The following is a 22939-nucleotide window of genomic DNA, read 5'->3' as shown; positions in this document are numbered from 1 at the left end:
ACTAGGTTGAGCATCAGACACCAGGAAGATCACTGGACAAGATACACACTTAAAAATTCTTCAGCTCTGACATGGAACTGGAGATGGAACTGAAGAGCTAACTATTATTAATTATAACAAAGGAATTAAGTTCTTATAACTATTAAGCTCTCCTAACTATGATTAATAAAACTAGTACTAAGATCTCTAAACCTGCTTTGAAAACAAATGTGGAGCCAAAGGACCTGGAGAGGTTCACATCTGTCTTCTGGTGCAGTTGAAAAGAACTGAGGTGGTATGGGAGAGTCACGCCCCTTTTACAGCCTTACATTCACAAACACAGAAAGAAGAGCTAGAAGGGCATCTAAAGGCACTTCTACTAGAATTTTTCCACTGTCTAGCCTGCACCAACTGGTGCATCCATGAGTGGGACTATGCAGAGGACACTCAAAGAAGAATGGACTATTTTACAGGATTAAGTATGAAAATGCACAATATAATTGACACAGCATGCATTTTGTTATTTTGATATGCCTTTTCCCTCCACTCCAGGACTCAGAACCACGCTGGAGCCCTCCCCAACCCAGGGGCACCAGGGCCCATGCAATCCCACCCCTCCCCTTTCAGCCACATAGGTTTGGAAATGAAAAACTCCTGGGAGCAGCCAGCCAGATATTCAGCTGGCAGCAGGGACCTTTTAGATTTTGTGTTTGTATCGCATCTAGCACAATGGGCCCTGATCTCAGTTGGTCACGAGGCACTACTGAAACAGTACTACTAACAATATATTTTTATGCCGCTCCAAAGCAGTAAAAAAAATGATTTATCTAACCATAATTTTTTCTTCTCTGAAGTAGGTATCTGATGTTCTGTGATCCATTACAACTCATTTATTCCTCCTCAACTTCCAAGCACAGAGACTCCAGCCCCTTTTTTTATTTTAAGCATTCCTTTCATAATGTGCTCCCAGCAAGGGGAGATGTTCAGAGAACTGAAACCTCAGTCACCAGCCCAAGCAGAGAAGGCAAATTATCAATTTTGATTAATAAACATTACAAAATGTAGCTACCTCCAAAAATCTACTTATTCATTTCTTATACAGCAAAGTCAGATCCCAATAGGAAAGAATTCCAAGATTTTTCCCCCTCTGTAAAAATGCTCCATAAGGGAAAATGAAATATTTCCCCTCCAACTGGAACTTAATGCAAAAATCGGCAATGCCTTGGGTAGCACCTCAGGCCTGGTCTACACTACAAAGTTAGGTCGACATAAGCCACGTTAGGTTGATTGAATACTGTACGTGTCTACACTACCGAGTCCCTTCCACCGACTTAAGTGGCCTGTAAAGTCGACTTCTGTACTCCACCTCCATGAGAGGTGTAGTGTTTGACTTGACATCCATGGGTCGACATGGGGCTAGTACTGTAGACCAGTGGTTCTCAAAGCCGGTCCGTTTGTTCAGGGAAAGCCCCTTGCGGGCCGGGCCGGTTTACCTGCTGCATCTGCAGGTTCAGCCAATCGCGGCTTGCACTGGCCGCGGTTCGCCGCTCCAGGCCAATGGGGGCTGTGGGTAGCAGCGTGGGCTGAGGGATATGCTGGCCGCCCTTCCTGCAGCCCCCATTGCCCTGGAGCAGCAAACCCCGGCCAGTGGGAGCTGCGATCGGCCGAACCTGCAGACACGGCAGGTAAACAAACCGGCCCGGCCTGCCAGGGGCTTTCCATGAACAGGCGACAGACTGGCTTTGAGAACCACTGGGGTAGACAGCTGTTCCCTTGTGAAAGCCCCAGGGAACTTTTGAATTTTCATTTCATTTCCTGTTTGCTCAGTGTGGAGAGCTCACCAGCACATGATCATGGAGACTCAAGGCCGCAAACACGCTCCAGCATGGAGTACACAGGAGGTGGTGGATCTTATTGCTGTGTGGGAAGAAGAGTCTGTGCAGACAGAGCGCTGATCCAGCAGAACAAACACTGACATCTATGCCAAAATCGCCAGGGCATGGGGGAGAAGGGCTACACCAGGGATACGCAGCAGAGTCACGTGAAAATAAAGGAGCTTCGGCAAGCGTATTAGAAGACAAGGGAGGCGAACAATCATTCTGGTTCTACCCCACAGACATACCACTTTTATGAGGAGCTGCATGTGATTTTCAGCAGCGACCCCACCGCTACCCCAAAATACTCCGTAGATACCTCCCAGGAGCACTGGGTGACCGTGAGCAACGAGGAGGACATTGTTGACGAGGAAAAAGGAGGAGGAGGAGAAGAGTGTGTGGCAAGCAATCAGAGGATCCATTCTCCTCGACAGCCAAGAACTGTTTTTATCCCTGGAGCCCATCCCTTCACAGGACCAGCTGTAGGCAGAGTGTGATGCTGGGGACGGCAGTTCTGGTGAGTACACACTTCCAATCAAACCGTAGGGGTTACATGCTATTATTTTTAATGTTTATTCTGAACAAAAAAGTAGGTGCAGTGGGTATCGGTGGCCACTCCAGCTATGCAGAGGGTGCTCTCAGAAAAAAGCTGTTTATGTGCATGGGAATGACCCTAAAATTCTCTATGGAGATCTCTAGGACGCTTTTATGGAGGAACTCTGCAATCCTTTGCAGAAGGTTTCTGGGAAGGGCTGCCTTATTTCATCCACCACGGTAGGACACTTTCCTGGGCCACTCCAGTATTAACTCTGCTGCCATCACTGCAGCACACAGCATTGCAGCATAAGGACCTGGTCTGTACCCAGACACTTGCAGCATCCAGCCATGGTGAGTAAGGCCATGAGGCATGGGTGAGAGGTCTTGTGCTGCAGCTTTTGTGAAGGCATCTTTAGGATCACTGGTTGAAACTTCCAAAAAAAAAACCCTTCTCCTAGCAACCTATATTGTGCTTGAGGACAGGCACCAGTGTAAAGCCCCCCCAAATAGTTTGTTTTTACAAAAGCGGCACGGGTTTTGGTGGGGGAAGGGAGACAAACAGGAAGCCACCCCTCTCTTTTTAAAAAGCTAGTTGCAATGCTTGGTGATCCCATCCAACCATAACCATGGCATGTTTGGGAAAGCGTGGGTGAGAGACTCAGATTTCACAAAACAAGGGCAGATTACTTGTTGAACTGATTGCGGTTTAAGGGCTGGCATTGAAAACTTCCCCCATTTCTCCTAGATGACCATATGTGATACCATTCTCCTGAGGGTAACAGAGGCAGCAAGGAGTTTTGATGATTACTTGTTATTTATATTGATTGACTGTTTACAGTAGTGTCTGTTGTGTGCTGGGTACATTCCAAGCTCCCATTAAGGAGAGTCTCTGATTCAAGCAGCTAACAAAATAAAACATCTAATAATTTTAAACAACCCATATTTAAGCAAAGGGCAGCCTATACTCAACTGACTACGCAGATGCCAGTTGGACACATGAGAATGGGAACTAAATCATCATGTCCTTTAACAATTAACTGATATTAGTTGTTCAGGTACCCCTAGTGTTTCAGATTCCTACACGTCAGATCAGCATCCTTGAACTTCCTTGACTGGGGGAAACTGCTATTCCAGTTTCTTCTGAAGGACTAAGTCTCAGTGTTAGGAGCTTGGTAGCACATTCTTTCCACTTCTAGTCCTTTTTTGCAGTACCCTTATACTTCCTAATTCTTTATTCATCTGGAATTCTTAGTTGCAGCGGCAGCTTTACATATTCCTTCAACACAGGCACATCTAAATCAAGCTATGGGGTGGTCACCGGTCTGGTAGAATGCAAGCTAATACCCAGGGGGGAAGAGAGCACTGCTATTTTATAAACTTTCCTGACACACAGTTTGATCCATCTGGAAACGGTTAAAAAGGATATTGTCTGACCTTTATGAGTGTCTAGATATGAAATAAACCATTTATTAGATTTGTAAAATTCTTGAGTTCTATTAAGATAATAGGCAAGGGCTCTTTTAGCATCAAACTTATAAATCGTGAATTCTCCGTTACTGTGTGGTTTGACGGGGGGGGGGGAGGGGGGAGAAATGGCAGCTGTAGTTTGATTGCCATTGAAATCTGACACAATATGGGTTAGAAATCTTAAGTCAGGTCTCTAAAGCATAGAAAAAGGAGGATATGCCAGAAGGGCATTTACTTCATTGACCTGCCTCGCTACAGTTATCATAATAATAAAGGCAACCTTAAAAGATAAATGAAATAATGTACATGCCACAAAAGATTCAAATGGCATTTTATCAGCTGTGCTAACATTAAACTGAGGTCCCCTACAGGTAGAGGGTCCTTCATTGGTGGATAAAGTTTTCCAAGTCCCTTCAGGAGCCTTTTAACTGACCCATGAGTAAATACAAATTTATTATCAAATTGTGGTATGCAGATATACCCATTAAGTGAACCTTCAGCAAATAATCTCACAGATCCTCAGTTGTCATATGCAGTAAATATTCTAGAATATATCGAGTAGAAGCCAATTCTGATTGCTCTGGTTTGCTGCCCATCCAAGTCATAAATCTCGACCACTTAAGCTAGTAACATTTGCTGGGCAATTGCTTCCTCAAATTCAATTCTAGCTGAACATCCAATGAACAAGATCTTTCAAGGTTTGTTCAAGTCTTATTACACAGGATCTGGATGAAAGATCTTGCTTTGTTGTTGCAATAATAGAACCTGTAACAATGGACACATACTGTATACCCCCTCTGATAACTGCAGTAGCTCCATGTACAGCCACGCTGAAGCCATTGATCTGAAGAATCTCCCATCTAGAGAAAGAATGGCCAACAGTGGTCATTCTTTCCTTACCTGCCTTCCTTAGAACCACACCAGACCATGGTCTTACACATGGCTCTGCCTTTGACGAGTCTGAGGATAGTGGGTACAGAAGGGCTTTCAGTTTCATCTAATCCAGTGTCTTATGTGCAATGCACACTGCAGGCTCTGTAGGTAATTCTGGTGCTGATATTAGAGTCTTTGTAGGCAACTTTGTCTTAGTCAGTATTCAGCCCAGAGCAAACACTCATCTTTTCATTCTGTGTTCCATGATATTAGACACACCCAATTCTATAGGGCTTTGCTGATAAAGACTCTTGGAGCAAGACTGCCTGTAACCTATTTCATCTGTCCTTACAGACTCTTGGAGTAAAGATTCAGCAGATGGTGCATATGGACAGAAATTGCCCTTCTCCAAGACATGCAAAGCACCTTACATGAGAGACCACAGGTTCAGGATAATGACCACAACCAAGACTGGTTAAGGCCCTTCCTAGAGCAATCAGGGCAAAAATACTTGGTTACAACGGGAGTCTGAAAGAAGTAGTGGTGTTTGGGGGATGGGGTCCTGCACCTGAGATTTTTCTGCCCCTCTGACTTACCAGCCTCTCAGACAACATATTTCATCCCAGTCAGAAGAGGAAAAAACAGCCAAGGCTCTCTGGCATATTGCTTCCAAAATGCCACATCCTGCTGATGAATTTCCTTCCCACTTAAGGCTTGCCTACCATATTGCTCCTGTTGGAGTGAGCACTTACTGTCATTCTTCACCTTGGTCTGAAGCCCTGCATAGCGAGGGTTTAGTGACTTCAAGATTCTCCAAAGCCAGCTCCTGTTACGAATTTCTGCCCATCAGTTTAAGGCTTGCCTGCCACATTGCTGCACAGTGAGGGAGGCAGTGCACTATTGCAAAGCCGGGCTGTGGCAGGAGGCCCTTTGATCTTAGCTGAGCCTACTATGCTGCCATGTTTCCTCCTCAAATACCAGTTTCCTGCAGACTTCTATTCTCAAAAATAGCCTCCTCGCTACTGCCATATTAAGGAAAAGGACAAAAATAAAAAAAAAATCTAATGGAAAAAGCTTCTTTGCCTGGAGATTAAAAGAGAAGAGGCCTAGAGAAGCTCCTGCTTCTTCAACCAGAGACAAGACATTGGGAGCTAGAGAAGCTGTCAGTTTTCCAAGCTGCTCACCTGCTAGAGGTACACTGTGAAACTAGACAGAAATTTTCAAACAGCAGCCTCTGTGTTTGGAACATGTGGAGGAACAACCAGTTGTAATGGATCATGGAGCACCAGGTGCCCATGAGGAAGAATTTTATTTTTTGTGTGCCACAGATATTTTGTATTGACAATAGCTACTTCACTAGTAGCTGTTGGAGAAACTAATGGTTTTGAAAGCAGGAAAGGGGTGAGAAAGTGATGCTTTAGCTCAGGGGTCGGCAACCTACGGCACGCGAGCCGATTTTGAATGGCACGCGGCTGCCTGCCGCAGTTCCGACCCCGAGCTGCACTCAGCCCCCCGACTCATCGCTCTCCCCTGATGGGGCAGGAGGCAGAAGCTCCGTCCTGCAGCAGCCAAGCTCCTCCCCTCCTTCCCCCAGCCATGGTGCAGCCTGCTTTCCTGCCCCTCCTCCTCTCCTTTCCTGCGCCGGCCTTTGCAAAGGGAGAGGGGAGGAGTGGCAGCGTGCTCGCTGCTCTGCAAAAGCCCTGCGGCCCCGCTCTCCCGGCCAGCGCTCCAGCCGGCGCGCAGCAGCGCCTTGCTAAAGCCGGCCCTGGATAAATGAGGTAGAGAAGAGGTAGGGATGGGCCTTGGGGCAGGGGGTGGAACAGGACATATCCCTTCCAGTCCCCTGCCATGAGCGGCTCAGGGCAGAGGGCAAGGGGCTGGGAGCACCCCCACGAGCCGAGCACTCCAGCTCTCTGCCCTGAACCTCCCCCACACCCAGCCTTCTGCCCTGCATCTCCACACACACCCCAGCCCTCTGCCGTCCTCCCCAACACCCAGCCCTCTGCCCTGACCCACCCCACCCCCAGCCTTCTGCCCTGCACCCTCCCACACCCCCAGCCCTCTGCCCTGACCTCTGAAGCCCCCCACACCCCCAGCCTTCTGCCCTGCATCTCCCCACACCCCTCCAGTCCTCTGCCCTGACCTCTGAAGCCCCCCACACCCCCAGCCTTCTGCCCTGCACCCCCTCCACACACACCCCTCCAGTCCTCTGCCCTGACCTCTGAAGCCCCCCACACCCACCCTTCTGGGGGTGTGGGGGGCTTCAGAGGTCAGGCCCCACTCAGCCCGCTGCCGGTCTAGGTGAACAGAACACCAGACAGGCAGCAAGCTGAGCAGGCTGGTGGCGTAAGATCAGCATTTTAATTTAATTTTAAATGAAGCTTCTTAAATCTTTTGAAAACCTTGTTTAATTTACATACAACAATAGTTTAGTTATACAATATATAGACTTATAGAGAGAGAGACCTTCTAAAAAACATTAAAATGTACTACCAGCACGCGAAACCTTAAAGTAAATAAATGAAGACTCGGCACACCCCTGCTTTAGCTACAGGGGAGATTGTGCCCATCTCCTCTTTTTCTCTACCTTCTGATCAGGGATGAAGATGTCTTGCCTGTGTTTTCCTTTATGAAACTGAATAATAAAAAACAGCACAAATTGATAGTCGTTTGTACTTGATCTTGCCAAGTGGCTACAGTAAGATATTCTTGAAGTACTTCCCTGTTAAATGCAGACTGACTTTCTTTAAGCTGTTATTTATACAGCTTTCAATTAGAACTGAGAGTGAAATCTTGCATCCTTCCACATAGTGGGAGAGCATCAGTTAGGGGAAAGGCTCCTTCAGAGACCACTCTCAGTATATGGAAGTGTACAGTTTACATATTCTCTTGCACATGGCCTAAATTCCATCTGCCTATAAAATTAACAAATTAATTTACGCTAAACTTTATTTACTATCCCTGCCACTGAAGCAGAATTAGTGCTAGTTTTTCAAGTGTGCTCAGCACCCACAATGGGGCTGGCTTTTAAAAAGCAATCAGCTCTTGTTTAGACACCTAAATGAAGTGAACAAATTTTCAGAAGCTGCTAATACTCAGCACTTTCGAAAATCTGGCCCCAGAAATACACAGAGATAACACCACACAACTCAAGAGTTGATTTTTTTTGTTGAAATCAGTGGGACAAAAGTCATTCCATCCCAGGTGAGCTTTTTAACAGTAATATGGCTGCCTCCAGAAAAAGAGTAAGTATTGCGTTTTTTAATTGAAAAAAATTCCTTTGAAATCTCATATTCCACTGTCTGATACAAGAATGTACCAGTCTAAAAATCTGGAAAAAAAGGAACTGCGGAGTGGTGTCATGCAATGAAGGAGGAAAAAGTGGACACAAGTCAGGAAACATAAATGTTAAGTTTTGTGGTAACTATGCCACACAATGTATCATATTAGAAGCTTACAATTAACAGTAACCAGTAAGTTAAAACATTGTATATATGTTCAGTGAGAGAATGTATGCTATTGAAATCTAAGATTTTGCATTTACTATGTTCAAGTCTGAAACTATTATATCTATTTTGAATTTTCCATTTAACAATCCAATGGCTTGATATCTACTAACGTGCATAAAAATATAGTGATACAGTTCAGACCCTGAGATTACAAACACCAAAATTACGAACTGACCAGTCAATCACACACCTCATTTGGAACACACAATCAGGCAGCACAGCAGCAGAGACCAAAAAAAAAAAAACCGCATGTACTGTACAGTACTGTGTTAAATGTAAACTACTAAAAAAACAGGGAAGTTAAAAAAGATTTGACAAGATAAGGAAACTGTTTGTGTTTAATTTAAATTAAGATGGCTAAAAGCAGCATTTTCCTTCTGCATAATAAAGTTTCAAAGCTGTATTAAATCAATGTTCAGTTGTAAACTTTTGAAAGTACATTTTGTTCAGCGTTCTAACTATTCAGAGTTATGAACAACCACCATTCCCAAGGTGTTTGTAACTGAGGTTCTACTGTACTTTATGAAATGTCTGTATTTGCATACAAAGAATATGGGAAAAATCAGCTACACAATATAGATTGAAATTTTCAAAAAGGCCGAAAGAAGCAAATATCAATGGGAACCGGGCATTTCACTCCCTTCAGCCCCTTTGAAAATGCTAATCAGTTACTAAATTGCTTCCACTGTTTTTCATATTGCAATATAATAGCAATACCTGGAAACAGGGAAAAGTGCATGCCCCCAGAGTTTATTTTTAAATCCCATAATTCTAGTATGTAACATCTGCTATGCCTTTAGAAAATCACCTTTGTGTGCCATTGCACCGACATTTTCTTCTGAATATTATTTTGAAAAGGAATGCAGTTTTCAATTAAACTGCCACACTTTCAAAGGGAAAAATCAGAAGGGAAGGTTATTATATAGCTTGTTTATGCAGTTTTTGTAAAAGTAGATAAAATTTAACTATAGTTCCTGGAATTCCATTTCTTACCAGTTTGTGCAATAACTCAATTAAATTTTTAAAAAATTCTCATTTTAACTTGAAACAGTGTTATTGTGTCAGCTGATTTTAAGTGTTTTTTGCTGCCTTTTCCCTGACTCCTACATTTCCCATTTTTCTATCAGGCATACTGGTCTGTGTTAACAGCCAAATCATATATACACAACATTGTGTGTGACCTACTAGAAAGTTGCTATAGCAACGATTTCTTTCTGCAGTACATATTATGCATTTTAAGTGCCATCGTACAGTGTAGCATGTCTTGTCAATTAATAAGCAAGGTTCAGAATAGCACAATATCAAAGTGATACACTGAAGAAAACAAAATATGAAAAACATTATGTCCACCATGTCCAATATGAGATGTATGTAGGTATACATTCTATATTTAGACTGCTGATTGATAAAAACAATTGCTGGTTTCTTTAATACCAGGCTGTAAAACTTGCACGTCTACTGAAACACACACACAAAATTCATGAAGTATGAAAAATACTCTGGATGATCTTTAATAGAGAATGACAGAAATGTATACCAAAAGGCCTGAGCAGTTTGTGAAATCCTCTGTATGATGAGCCAAGAATTTGGTAGATATAGGAGGGTACAATAATTTAGGCTTCTGCTGTTAGTTTTTGCGCAAAATACCTACACAGCAAGGGAGAGAATTTTTAAAATTGGGTAGGAAAATACAGTTGACCCAGTCTCACTAGACTTCAGGGAATCACTGGGTGAAACCTATGGCTTGTGTTAAGCCAGAGGTCAGACTATATGATTACAATGGTGCCTCTTCTAACATTAATAGCTATCAATCTATACAATCAGTGACCCTTTAAATTAGCAAGTCTCCTCAGACAGAAGAAATAAAGATATTAAACTTAGAGTCTAATATTAGTAAAAGGATATATACAACCATGACAAATAGTAAATCAGTCATCCTAGCGAGGGAACAACAACATCAGGGAAACTTAAAAAAATTAAATTGTGCAAATTTGAAGGCTTGAGAGTTTAAGACATTACTCCGTGATGCTAGTAAGTTAAATTGTAGTTCCATGAAATGTATGAATTGAGTACCATGCACTGCCTTACTATCCCTTTAACTGCAAAACATGAGCTCTTACCCTGAAACAGCAGTTGGTACTTGCATCTGAAGATGAGGAGATCCTCTCACTTCCTACACTTCATTAATGCAGACTCTAAGCCAGTGAATTTATAAGAATTTTGGAAGCTTTAGTCCCTCGCCACTGAATAGTACAAAATAAACAGGACCCTAGTTTCTGAATTCCCTTGAAAAATGTTTTGAGTGTCCCTCTTGCAGACCCTCTTGCTGTTCAACCACCACTTTTTTATGATTAAATATACATCACAAAAGGTACCAAAGTAACTTGCTGAGATACGAAAGGTGTTCAATTTCAGGAGAAAGGACACACCATTTATGAGCACTATATCTTTCTGAACAGCAAAATATTGGTGTTCATTGAAATCCTCCTGAAAGATACGTCTAACAAAGGAAAATCTGAGGGGTATGAGAAATTGCCTCGGCCCACATGCATCTTCAATAAGTAGCTAAATTAGCTGTGCTCCACTACTGAGTGTAGTGCATTGGTTAAGTATATGCAACCATACCTCCCTGCAGTGACTGGCTCACATCAAGGGTAATAGTCTACATCTCTCAGCCAATTCTTTTAGCTCAATGGTAGAGACTTATGCTTTTAGGGCTTGATTCTACAAGGGACTAAAAAACTCTTGCCCTAAACCAGTAAAGAACATAAGCATAGCCCTAATGATTTCATTGAATTGCTCGCATATTTAAAGTTAAGCACATACTTAACTTTGCTGGATCAGGGCCTTATCATTCAGCACTGTAGTAATACTGATCTTAAATCCAGCTTCACCTCTGCTGATTACTAATGGAGGGTCACTGCACCCACAGATCTCCTAAAGATGCAGAAATAAACCTAGCATTTGAAAAAGTATGTATGTGGTCATGTAATAGATTACTGTAATACATAAACACAGGGTTGCATTTAACTTGCAAAGGGGAAAAATGATGCATAAAGGGAGGAGGGGGAGGGGGAGAATTGGTTTGTTTGTGTTTTTAAGAGATTTCCCTTTCTTGCTTTTCACATTAAAAATTCAAGCTCATCTGGGCTTGAAGATGCACTGGAAGCTAGTAAAATGGTGACATCACAAGATCAAAGAGAGTGAAAGGTGGGCAATTGAGACAGAGAGGATTTTTGTCAGATGGTTTAAAGCTTAGTTTTTGTTAACGGCCATTTAACATCAGCAGCTAATTAACTTCAGTTAAAGGAAGCTTTTAATAATGACTCAGTACACACACATCCCTTCAATTAGGTATTAGAGCTTACAATAAAGCCTCGCCTGAAGTCCTCTAACAAAAACAGGGAAAAGGAGACTTCAATTTATTATTTTTAGGGGCAAAAAACAGCAAATTTTGCTTTAAATTAAGCTTTATGCATCATCAGAAAGAAGAGGCACATTCCCTAATTTTTTAAAAACTTCTTTTGCTATTTCTGAATGCCCAGGCACAGAAAAACCCTTATAAAAATGTTTAAAGTAATATTTAATATGACTGCAGGGCACACCATCAGCAATCTCAACAGATATCCTAAAATTTGATTGATTGCTGGACAAGAACCATTGAGATAGTGGGATGTATTTTTTGCTGTCTTCCCTGGAGCAGTGTAGTTTTTAATTGTGTTGTCCATACTCCCAGCTTCCTTGTAGGTTAAAAATTATTATTATTTATATATAATATAGTTTATTATGCATCCTTAACATCTGTACTGTTATTTTGATGTACTCTTGAGCCTCGTTTCTAGAATTTGCCCAGTTGAGATCATCCAAGAAAGTACGCATGCATGGTTCTCCTCTACAAACGTGGCAAACACTCTCAGGATTGTTGCTACCAAAATGACAGAAGTTTTTACAAGTGCTGTTCTTCCAGCCTCCCCCCCAAAATCAAGAATCTTCAAAGGCAAGATCAGATTGCTATGAAGATAGGTTTTGTTTAGATCAATAGAAGTCTGAAATTTCCCAGAGCAACAGCTGCTAAGATGCTTCTTCAAGTTCTGGATGGAATGATAGAGCATACGTATTTGTTGAAGAATTGTAGCTCCAGCACCAGTTTTATATTCTAAACCTTTCTGGAAACCATAAGGATGATTTAAGCGTGCTAAAAACAAGTATTTTTTTAAGGGGAGTTCTGAACCACCTCTCTAAGAGACTGATTTGCTCCTGCATTAAACTAATCTTTGCGTTTTTAGACATTGCTCATTGTACTAACAGACAGGAAGTTTCCGAAGGAGTAGCTGCAGACTGTGCTTGGAGGCAGCAATGAGTGGTGCGTTTGGTCCATCTGTGGGTTGTCTGACTGTTTTGTTTTCAATGCCCGAGCTTTGTAGCTGGCCATGGGACTCTCAGTAAGCAGAGTGGCTAGCCCTTGGAGGTGAGACTCTAGCCCTTGGAGCTTTGATCAGCCTAGCTGTTTGACATCGCAGAGTGATTAAACGCTCCCTGGTGGTGAGGGGTGGGGCTGAGTTGAGCTAAACAGGGAAGACTTGATTAAAAAAAAAATAAACCACTTGGATAGGCAAACTTGAGAGCAATGAAAAGAGGCACCTAACAGTAGAGTTTCAGAGGGACTTGAGAGGGAGTGTGAGAGGCTTTCCTTCAAAGTTTAGCACTAATCTTATGATATCAAGATGGTCAGTGATGGAACAGTGGTGAAGACCTGTAATGGATGTGCCATGTTCTCTTTCCTGCCTGAAGACAGAAAGGATTTCATGTGCATGAAGTGCAAGTTGGCGGTGTGCTGGTGGAAGAGATTCTTGGATTGCAGGAGCAAGTAGAGATGCTACTGAGAATAAGAATAAAAGAAGCAGATTTCTTCCTAGATAGCCAGGTTTGGGAAACACCAGTACCCTAGGTTCAAGAAAGAATGGAGCTGGCAACAAAAGAATCAGAGAGAGGGGATGTCAGAGAGGAGGTCTGGCAGTTCATAACCACTAGAGGCAAGAGGTCACAGTTGCATTCTACACGGCCGAAGACAGATGAAGATGGGCAGGCTGTGGCGACCACAGAGAAGAGGATGAGGAGGAATTCCAAACAGCTAGAAGTTTTGAATCAATACCAGGTCCTTATGTGGAAACTGTGCAAGAGATCTCTCAAGACCCAGTAGGATCAAAAGGAAAGGATAGATGCATGGGACACACATGTTGATGGCATTTCGGCCAGACTTGTAATAAAATCAAGCTTGCCTGCAAAGAGATCATCAATCATCCAAGGAAAACAGAAGCTCCTTGCTAGAGATTCAATACTCAGAAGAATCAAAAAAGCATTCTGCAAGTGACAGGTGGACAACAGAACGGCATGCGGCCTGCACGGAGCCAAGACACAAGATGTCACTCCAAGACTGGATAGGCTTCTGAAATCAATTGGAAAGGCTCCATCGGTGATGGTTCATATCAGCGCTAATGATACTGCCTAACAGGATATCACACAAATAACAGATTACTTAAGGACACTTGGAAGCGTCCCAAGAAAAACATTGTCAAGCAATCTTCTCTGAGATTTTTCCCGTCCCACGAGCAAAGGCAGGCAGAAGATTCTGGAAGTGAACCACTGGCTAGGTAAGTGGTGTAGGGTAGAGGGTTTGGGTTCTGTTGAACTTTGGTCCATCTTTAAATGGGGAAGTTTGGATGACCTTTCACCTCTGAAGAAGGGGAACCAATCTCCTTGTGGACAGGCTGACTAAAGTAATTGGGGGGGGTTAAACTCTCGACAAAAGAGGAGGGTGAAAAGTGGCAAAATATGAGCACTCGGCACAAAACTGAGATGTTGAGAACAAAATGAATCAAGGAACCAAAGGACATGAGGTGAAGAAATTGTTTAATTGCCTATACACCAATGTTCAAAGTCTGGGTAATAAACAAGAGAAATTGGAATTGCTCATTTATCAGAATAAATTTGATCTAGTTGGTATTACTGAAACCTGGTGGGACAATTCACACAACTGGAATGTTAAAATCAATGGTTCTAACCTATTTCAGAAGATCAAGTAGACAAAAAGGGAAATGAAGTGGCACTGTGTCAAAAATGGCATTACCTGTTTCTGAGTCTCCGATAACTTGGATGAAAATGATCTTGAATGCTTAAGGATCTATGTCCTAACAGATGAGCACAAAATATGGTATTAACAACTGTTCCTATATCTAGAATGTATAGGGGAAAAAAACCGTGTGACACTGGGAGACTTCAATTTGAGTGATGTATACTGGAGGTATCATGCTGCTAGTACTAAAATATTCTTTGACTATCTAAACACTACTGATAACCGTTTCCCAATTCAAGAACTGTTACATCCAACATCAGGGAATTCATTATTAGACCTTCTCCTAAGAGATGAAGAGGAACTGATCACAGAACTAAAAATTATTGGTAGCTTAAGTGTAAGTGATCATGACTTGATCACATTTATAATGTGCAAGCAGAATAAAGTGCAGACTAGTAATTTTATTTATTTATTTATTTATATGTATATATACACACACACACACACACACACACACACATATACACAGCTTTAATAGGCCAATTTTACAAAACTAAAAACAATTATGAGCCAAATCAGCTAGGAAGAATTTAATCAGAAAAGTATGAATGATAATTGGGAATCATTTAAGAACACTTTACTAGATGCCCAGAAAGCCACATTCCCAGAATTGTGGAAGAAGATGCACTGGTGAAAAAACTGACCTGGTTTAGAAGGGAAGTAAAGGAAGTTATAAAAATATATAACAAATGGAAGAAAAGGAAAGTTGATGGTAATGAATATAACCAGAAGTTAGGAATTGTAGAAAATTGATAAGGGAAGCAAAGAGATGCTAGGAGAAATCTGTGGCCAGAACAGTTAAGAAAAAATCGTTACTCACTTTCTCGTAACTGTTGTTCTTCGAGATGTGTTGTTCATGTCCATTCCAAGCAGGTGTGTGCACGCCGCGTGCACGCCAGCCGGAAGATTTTACCCTAGCAGCATCCGTAGGGTCGGCCTGGGCGCCCCCTGGAGTGGAGCCTTCATGGTGCCCAATATAGAGCCCCGCCGACCCTCCACCCCCTCAGTTCCTTCTTGCCGGCTATTCCGATGGAGGGGTAGAAGGGTGGGTATTGGAATGGACATGAACACCACATCTCGAAGAACAACAGTTACAAGAAAGTGAGTAACCATTTTTTCTTCTTCAAGTGATTGTTCATGTCCATTCCAAGCAGGTGACTCACAAGTCAAAGCTCAGGAGGTGGGGTCGGAATCATGCACAGATTGGAGCACTGCCCGTCCAAAGGCCTCATCGTCCCTGGCCTGTGTTGTAATTGCATAGTGCGTCATAAACATATGTATCGAAGATCACGTAGCTGCCCTGCAAATTTCCTGAGTGGGGACTTGTGCTAGGAACGCTGCAGAGGCGGCCTGTGCCCTTGGGGAGTGGGCAGTAATCAGCGGGGCGGGCACCTCCGCCAGGCCGTAACACTCCCTAATGCAAGATGTGATCCACAATGAGATACGCTGAAAGGACACAGGGAGACCTTTCATTCGGTCTGCCACGACCACAAAAAGTTGGACAGACTTCCAGAACAACTTAGTTCTCTCTATATAGAAAGCTAAGGATCTACATACATCCAGTGAGTGCAGCCTGCACTCCCCATCAGAGGAGTGTGGCTTGGGGTAAAACACTGCGAGGAAAATGTTCTGGGCCATGTGAAACTGGGAAACAACCTTAGGGAGGAAAGCCAGGTGAGGTCTAAGTTGGACCTTGTCCTTATGAAAAACAGTGTAAGGGGGCTCAGACGTGAGGGCCCTAAGCTCCGAAACCCTTCAAGCCGAGGTAATTGCTACGAGGAATGCAACCTTGAACGAGATATACAACAAAAAGCAGGTGGCCAGTGGTTCAAATGGGGAGCCTGTAAGTCTGGATAGGACTAGACTGAGGTCCCAGGCGGGGACAGGCTGATGAGTGTGTGGGAAGAGCCTGTCCAAACCCTTGAGGAAGCGACTGACTATAGGGTTTACAAAAATCGAGAACCCATCTGAGCCCGGATGGAAGGCGGAGATGGCGGCTAAATGGACCCTTATAGATGACAGGGACAGATCTTGATGTTTTAGGTGCAGGAGGTAGTCCAGTATGAACGGTATGGGGGTGAGGAGAAGCGACTGATGGCATTGCTCCGCCCAGATGGAGAACCGTTTCCACTTGGCAAAGTACGTTGCCCTGGTGGAGGGCTTTCTACTACCCAGGAGGACTTGTTTGACCTGGTCTGAACATGACAGCTCCACGGCGCTTAGCCATGGAGCATCCAGGCTGTGAGGTAAAGGGACTCCAGATTTGGGTGCCGGAGTTGACCATGGTCCCGTGTGATCAGGTCCTGGAGCAGCGGTAAAATGAGTGGAGACACTACCGACATTTCCAGGAGCGAGGTGAACAAGTGTTGGCGCGGCCACGCCAGCGCTATCAGTATAACTCGAGCCTGATCCCTGCAGATCTTGAGGACCCTGTGGACCAGCGGGATAGGTGGAAAAGCATAGAGCAGGTGCCCTGCCCAAGAGAGAAGGAAGGCATCCCCGATGCACCCCAGGCTGTGACTCCTGAAGGAGCAGAATGCCTGACACTTCCTGTTGCCATGAGTGGCGAATAGGTCTATCTGGGGAGAGCCCCAGAACAAGAAAATTGAGTTTACCACATCTGGTCAAAGGGACCATTCATGGCCATGGAAGATCCGACTGAAGCTGTCTGCCAGTGCGTTCTGAACCCCTGGGAGGTATGACGCCTGTAAGTGGATCGAGTGTTCTACGCAGAGGTCCCACAGCGCAAGGGCTTCCCGGCACAGGGGAAAGGAGCATGCACCCCCCCATTTGTTGATATAGAACATCACCGAGGTGTTGTCTGTGAGGACTGAGACACACCTGCCCGCTATGTGGGTTTTGAAAGCGTAGCATGCCAGATGCACCACTCTCAGCTCTTTGACATTGACGTGTAGAGCGAGGTCCATCTGAAACCAGAGGCCTTGGGTTCTGAGGTGCCCTAGGTGCGCTCCCCAGCCCAGATCCGAGGCATCTGTCACCAAAGAAAGAGGGCTGAGGGCTGGCATAGGGAACTTCCGCACAAACCACTCGCGGGTCGAGCCACCACAGGAAGGAGTCCCACACCGGACAGGGCAGGGTTACAATGCAGTCCAGAGCATCTCGAGCTGGCTGATGCACCAACGCCAGCCAAGACTGGAGTGGACGTAGTCTGAGTCTGGCGTGCTGCACCACGTAGGCGCATGCAACGATGTGCCCCAGTAGTCTTAAGCAGTTCCTTGCTGAAGTGGTGGGGAACTGTCTGAGTCCCTGTATGATATCCCGAAGTGATCGAAACCTGACTTCTGGGAGGTATGCCCTGGCTCAAGTAGAGTCCAGGACTGCGCCTATGAAATCTATCCTCTTCACCGCGGACAGGGTAGATTTTTCCTTGTTTAGGAGGAGACCCAGTTCGAGAAAGGTCCTTCTTATGAATTCGACCTGAGCCTCCACCTGGGCTCTTGAGCATCCCTTGATTAGCCAGTCATCTAGATAGGGAAAAATCTGTATCTGGCGTTTGCGTTTAAGCTCTGTGCCATGCATTTCGTGAATACTCGGGGGGCAGTCGACAGTCCAAATGGGAGGATGGCAAACTGACAGTGGCCTCTGCTGACTACGAATCTGAGGTAGCGTCTGTGATGTGGGACTATTGCGATATGAAAATACGCGTCCTTCAAGTCGAGGGCGGCATACCAGTCTCCTGGATCCAGTGAGGGGATAATGGAGGTTAGTGAGACCATGCGAAACTTGAGTTTCTTTATATGCTTGTTGAGCTGTCGCAGGTCCAGGATGGGTCTGAGGCCCCCCTTGGCCTTCAGTATTAGGAAATACCGGGAGTAGAACCCCTTGCTCCTTGGCTCTTGAGGAACCTCCTCCACTGCCCCTACCGAGAGGAGGAAATGCACTTCTTGAATTAGAAGTTGCTTGTGAGAGGGGTCCCTGAAGAGGGATGGGGAAGGGGGTTGGGGGGGGGTGTATAGAATTGGATGGCATATCCCCTCTCTAGCAGCGCACCCAGTGGTCTGAAGTGATTCAGGACCAGGCACGGTAGAAAGGGGATCGACGGGACGAGAAGATAAGATGGGAAGGATCCAGAAATCGTACTGGAAGGCCATCCTCGACCGTACCCTCAAAAGGGTGGTCTAGGCCCAGATGGAGGCTTGGGCTGGCCAGAGTTTTGCCCAGAGGAGGGAGGTTGCCTCCTCCTAGTACTCCTGTTTCACCTACGTGGAACGTCCTGGCGGTTTTGTGGTTGATAAAGCCATGGGGAAGGCTGAGGCATAAAATGCCGGCGCTGGGTAGCCAGCGTATGACGTCCCAGCAAGCGCAGGGTAGCTCTCGAGTCTTTCAAACTATGAAGTCTCTTATCTGTCTTTTCAGGGCAAAGAGCTGATCCCTCAAAAGAAAGATCCTGTATGGTCTGTTGGACCTCATGTGGCAGTCCAGAGACCTGCAGCCAGGAGCCTCGTCTCATCATTACCCCTGTGGCCAGCGTGTGGGAGGCTGCATCCGCCGTGTCCAGAGCCGCTTGCAGAGATGCTCTGGAAACTAGTTTCCCCTTCTCCACAAGTGCGGAGAACTCTACCCGAGCTTCCTGGGGAAGGAGCTCTGCAAACTTAGCCATAGACGAGCAGGTGTTATGCCTGTAGCGGCTTGTTATGGCCTGCTGGTTGGCTATCCAGAGCTGCAGGCCCCCAGTCGAATAGACCTTTCGGCCAAATAGGTCCAGTATCTCGGTGTCCCTGTTTTTTTGGGGTGGAGTCCTGAAAACCTTGGTGTTCTCTCTGATCGGCCGCATCGACCACCAAAGAGTCTGGGGGAGGATGGGTATAAAGATGTTTGTACCCCTTAGAGGGAACGAAGTATCAGTTATCTTGGCCATAGGGCCAGGGAAGAGGGGGTTTGCCACAGATTTTTAGATGTATCAGTTATAGTTTTAATCAGTGGCAATGCAACCCTGGATGGGCCGGAGGGGGCCAGGATATCAATGACAGGGTCTACATCCTCGTCCACCTCCTCTGCCTATATCCCCAGGCTTTGGGCGGCCCACCTCAGGAGCTGTTGAAGAACACAGTAGTCCTCCAGAGTCGGGGCCGTGAATGTCGATGTCCCCACAACCGCTTCGTCAGGCGAGGATGAGGATGAGAGGACAGATAGCTGGCCCTGTTCACTGCCCTCCTCACCCCTGGGGTCCCACAGCACCCGGTGCTTGATCCGTGGGCCTGGAGCTGATGGAGAGTTTGGCACCGCAGTCAGTGCCAGGGCCGACAAGTTTGGCAGTACTGAGGTCAATGACATCAGCGGGGTCGGAACTGGAGCCTCCGGCATGCCGTTGTCTGGAGAAACAGTGCCGGAGCTGGTTGAATTATCGGTGCCGGAGCTATCTGAGCCAGCGATGCCGCTCCCCCTGACGGCGGTGCCGGCGCTGACTGTGGGACAAAGGATGCCGCCGACACCAATGCAGTTCTGGACCGAGGACTTGGCTCTGGCTCTGATGGTAAGCCCAGGGTGTCCAGAAGGGCCATTGGGCAGGAGGTTGCCATTGTTGCTGACACGGTGCCAGGTATGGTTGGTAACTCCGCCGCGACCTGGACCTCCAGCTCCACAATCTGCTGGAGCGATTAGAGTCTGCCTCCGATTCCAAGGTCTCCGAGTAGGAGGACCACGGAAGAGCAGTACCCTGAGTCGTCAACAATCGGTGCCCCGACTCCGGGGAGTGGTGCGGTTCTTGCACCTGCACGGGCAGTGCCGGAGATGGAGACCGGCGGGCCATCATGGCCAGTTTACCCCTGGAGTGGAACAGGGGGCACACGGTCGCTGGCGATTTATCCCTCCTTTGCAGGGAGGATGGCACCGGGAGGCGCATCAAGTCCATGGCCGCCTCGAATGCCTCCAGCATCGATGGTGGCTGTATGTCCCCCTAGTGGTTCGGTGACCGGGAGGGTGGGGGGGTTCGGACTTGACTGGACCCCGGCCGGGACAGGAGTCAATGAAACCCTGGGTGAAAGCAAGGAGGCGGCGGTCTGTCCAAATCCGCTTGTGGACGCCGGGGATCCTGTAAGTTTCAGGAGGGGTGAACGGCCCCTCACCGGCCTCTTCTTTTTTTTACTGGCACCGGGGATGGTGAGTGGTGCCATACTGAGGCCAACCCGTGGCAGTGCCAGTGGGCTTTAGAGTCTTTAGCCGGGCCCGTTTCGAACGCTGTTGGTGCCGGAGCACTGCACACTGAAGAGGTGGTGCTTGGTGCTGGGTCATTGGGTCCCGAGTCAGATTGTGGTTTCAACGCCGCCTCCATCAGCAGTTTTAGTCTCTGCTCTCGTTCTTTAACGGTTCTGGGGTGGAAACCCTTGCAAACATGGCACTTCTTCTGGTGACTCTCACCAAGGCACCGCAGGCAGGAAGAGTGAGGATCACTTTTGGGCATAAACTTGCCACAGGCCTCACAGAGCTTAAACCATGGAGACCCAGGCATACCCCAGGAGGGGGGGAAAATGTCCGAACAACCAACTAACTATAACTATAGGGAAACAACTATTAACAAACTGAGAACTATACACAACTAAGGTCTATCAGACACTGCTAAGGCGCTTGCTGCGAGAGCGAGTCAAGGTCCAGCTAGCAGTCACCGGTGGTAAGAAGGAACTGAGGGGGTGGTGGGTCAGTGGAGCCCTATATTGGGCGCTATGAAGGCGCCACTCTAGGGGGCACCAAGGCCGACCCAACAGAGGCTGGCAGGGTAAAATCTTCTGTCTGGCGTGCACACGGCACGCACACACCTGCTTGGAATGGACATGAACAATCACTCGAAGAACAATGAGCTTTTAAAATATATTAAGAACAAAAAGAATCTTGACAATAGTACTTGTCTTACTACATGAACATGATAGAATTAGCAATAATAATGCAGAGAAGTCTTGGAGCAGCGAGGAAGTTCCAGAAGACTGGAAGAAAGCTAATAGTGCTCCAAATTTTAAAAAGGGTAAACGAGATGACCTAGGTAATTATTAGCCTGTCACAGCCTGTCCTGGATCCCAGGTCTCAGAATGTAATCATAAACAGAAAATTGTCATCACATGGGTGTGTTTCCAGTGCAGTCCCATGGGGACTGATTCTTGGCCCACACTATTTAACATTTTTATCAATGATTTGGAAGAAAACAAAATCATCATTGATAAAGTTTGCACATGACACACAAATTGGGAATGGTAAATAAGAGGAGGATGGGTAATTGATTCAGAGTGATCTGGGTCACTTGGTAAACTAGCGCAAGCAAACAATATGCGTTTTAATACAAGTAGCAAATGTAAACATTTACATCTAGGAACAAAATGTAAGCCTTAGTTGCAGGATGGGGGACTCTATCCTGAAGAAGATTTGGAGAGCTGTGGTGGATAATCAGCAGAACATGAGCTCCCAATGTGATGCTGTGGCCGGAAGACCTACGGCTATCGTGGAATGCATAATTACAGCAATGTTGAGTAGGAATAGAGAAATTATTTTACCTCTGTAATTTGACACTAATGCAACCGCTGCTGGAATACTGTGTCCAGTTCTGGTGTCCACAATTCAAGAAGGTTATTGATAAATTGGAGAGGGTTCATAGAAGAGCTATGAAAATGATTAAAAGATTAGAAAACATGCCTTATAATGGTCAGACTCAAAGAGGTCAATCTATTTACCTTAAAGTGAAGGTGAAGGTGTGACTTGATTACAGTCTATCTACCTGGGGAACAAATATTTAATCATGCGTTCTTCAACCTAGCAGAAAAAGGTCCAACATGATCCAATGGCTGGAAATTGAAGCTAGACAAATTCAGACTGGAAGCAAGGCATGTATTTTTCACAGTCAGGGTATTTAACCACTAGAACAATTTAGCAACAGTCATGGTGGATTCTTCATCACTAGTAATTTTTAAATCAAGATAGGACTTTTTTTTAAAAGAGATGTTCTAGAATAAAACAGAATTATTTCAGGAAAGTTCTATGGTCTGTGTTATACAGATCAGAATAGATTGGTCAGAACTGTGGTCCCTTCTGGATTTTGAATCCATAAGTAGTCTCTATAGGCTCTAAGGGAGCAATAGGTTTTGCAGATAAATTCTCTATTGTCAAAAAATTTCAGAAACACAAACCCAACTTGTCCCCTAATAGCCTCCCTGGCAGTTTCTAGCAGCAGTCAAGGCCGCAGTGACTACCTTGGGTGGGGCCGGCCTTAAACTTCTTTGCTACTGGATGGGAAACGGTTCCAAAGCAGTACAAAGGGCACAAAAAGGCTAGCTACAGTCAGGCTCCAGGTATAGAACCAAGATCCTTGCTCTCTGCAGAAAAGCTGCCATTATCCAAGGTCAGTTGCTTATAGTACTGTAATCCCTGCAAAGCCAGAGCAGAGGGTGGGGAGAGTGAGAGCAGTTGCTGGATGGAGAACTGGGTACCAAAATCTTTCCTCAGCCAAACTGGTGAAGCTCCTTGATTAGACAGGTTAGCTAAGGCACTCACTGAGCCATTAATGTTGATTTTCAATAAATCTTGGAGCAGCAAGGAAGTTCCAGAAGACTGGAAGAAAGCTAGTA

The 22939-nt window shown here is 45.4% G+C and overlaps 1 protein-coding gene across 7 annotated transcripts in view; it reads right to left on the bottom strand.

The window, feature by feature from the left end:
- Nucleotides 1-22939, bottom strand: part of STAG1 (STAG1 cohesin complex component) — a 391540-nt gene that overhangs the window by 332877 nt on the left and 35724 nt on the right. Inside the window, exon 3 of one of the 7 annotated variants that reach the window (XM_065557022.1) lies at nt 21872-21977. The exons of the other annotated variants lie outside the window; for them this stretch is intronic. The gene's annotated coding sequence lies outside the window, so the exon portion shown is untranslated. The remainder of the gene's footprint in view (nt 1-21871; nt 21978-22939) is intronic. 7 annotated transcript variants of the gene reach the window in all.

The sequence above is a fragment of the Chrysemys picta genome, chromosome 9, assembly GCF_011386835.1.
Source record: "Chrysemys picta bellii isolate R12L10 chromosome 9, ASM1138683v2, whole genome shotgun sequence".
Lineage (NCBI taxonomy): Eukaryota > Metazoa > Chordata > Testudines > Emydidae > Chrysemys > Chrysemys picta.
The sequence above is the reverse complement of the archived record's forward strand: the minus strand, read 5'-3'. Positions and strand labels throughout refer to the sequence as shown.